The sequence below is a fragment of the Mus caroli genome, chromosome 15, assembly GCF_900094665.2.
Source record: "Mus caroli chromosome 15, CAROLI_EIJ_v1.1, whole genome shotgun sequence".
NCBI classification, from domain to species: domain Eukaryota; kingdom Metazoa; phylum Chordata; class Mammalia; order Rodentia; family Muridae; genus Mus; species Mus caroli.
The window spans coordinates 84729378-84730801 of record NC_034584.1 but is presented as its reverse complement, the minus strand read 5'-3'; positions in this window follow the sequence as shown (position 1 = coordinate 84730801).

Sequence of the window (1424 nt, the reverse complement as noted above, 5' to 3'; positions counted from 1 at the left end):
TGTGTGTGTGTGTGTGTGTGTGTGTGTGTGTGTGTGTGTATGTGTATGTGTGTGTGTATGTATATATACGTACACATATCCTCAAAGAGTGATGGAGGCTGCATATTGAGGACCACTCATAGTGCCCATCTGTGGTCCCCAGGGTGAGGTTCTGTGTAACCTCAGCATCAGCATCATGGTGGGAATTATGCTTCCACACAGAAAACTCCAGGGACACACTCAGGCCCAAACCACAGCACCAAACAGAGCTTTACTGTGCCATCAAATGAAGGCTTTCTTCTGTTCTCCCCTCTCCTTTTCCAAGTAGAGAAGTCAATATTATACAGAGTGGATAGTCTGAATAATAAAAAGGGTTTACAAACTGAGTACATGAAGCAAGAGCCCCGAGCTCTATGGAACATGCAGCAGAAGGTTCTAGACTGAAAAAGTGACTGATCTTTCACAGAGACCTTTCACAGTCTCCTTCTGTTGTCTCACTTGCTGTCTCCTCATGACAAGTAGAACCCACATTGACTTTAAAGTTTAACCTTGTTTATGCAGCTTTATTCGTTGTAAGCCATTAGGAACATTCACGAAAGGGGAGGTAGCATTTTGGTTATAGTCCGAGGACAGATGGCCAGATTTTCTTGAAGAAGTGGGCTAATATTAGGAGTGGGATATTTTTGTGTTCCAGAATAAACCTAGTGTCCAGATCCTGTATGGGATGTGTCCATTGCTATACTGTGACCTAAGTTCTCCTTCAGCTGCTAACCAGAAAGCAGCCACTTGCCACTTTGCTGCCAGTCAGTAGACAGAGGGCAATCATCAGGGCAGCTGTTGTCAGCCCGGTAGACCTTAATTAAGCAATTGCTAACAGACACACCTCAAAGAGCATGTACTTTCCCTTCCTTCTGCAAGCACAATGAATTCAGAGTGCTCAGGGTTTTTTGTTTGTTTGTTTGTTTTTGTTTTTTGGTTTTTTTTTCAAGACAGGGTTTCTCTGTGTAGCTCTGGCTGTCCTAGAACTCACTCTGTAGACCAAGCTGGCTTTGAACTCAGAGATCCACCTGCCTCTGCCTCCCAAATGCTGGGATTAAAGGCATGTACCACCACTGCCTGGAGAAGTTAGAGTTTTAGTTAGTGTCAGACAACTAGAATTTTTAACTAAACAGTCAGACCTGGATCTAGTAGAGTAGGTCAGTCTGACAGTCTTTCTCAGGACATGAAGTCTGGGCCAGGTTGGGAGGGTTAGGGGTAAAGGTGCTTGCCACCAAACCTGATGACCCCAGTTGTTGTTGTTGTTGTTGTTGTTGTTCTTCTTCTTCTTCTTCTCCTTCTTCTTTCTACTCCTCCTCCTCCTCTTCCTCTTCCTTCTCCTCCTCTTCCTGCTCCTTCTCCTCCTCCTCCCCTTCCTCCTCCTTCTCCTCATCCTCCCCTTCCTCCTC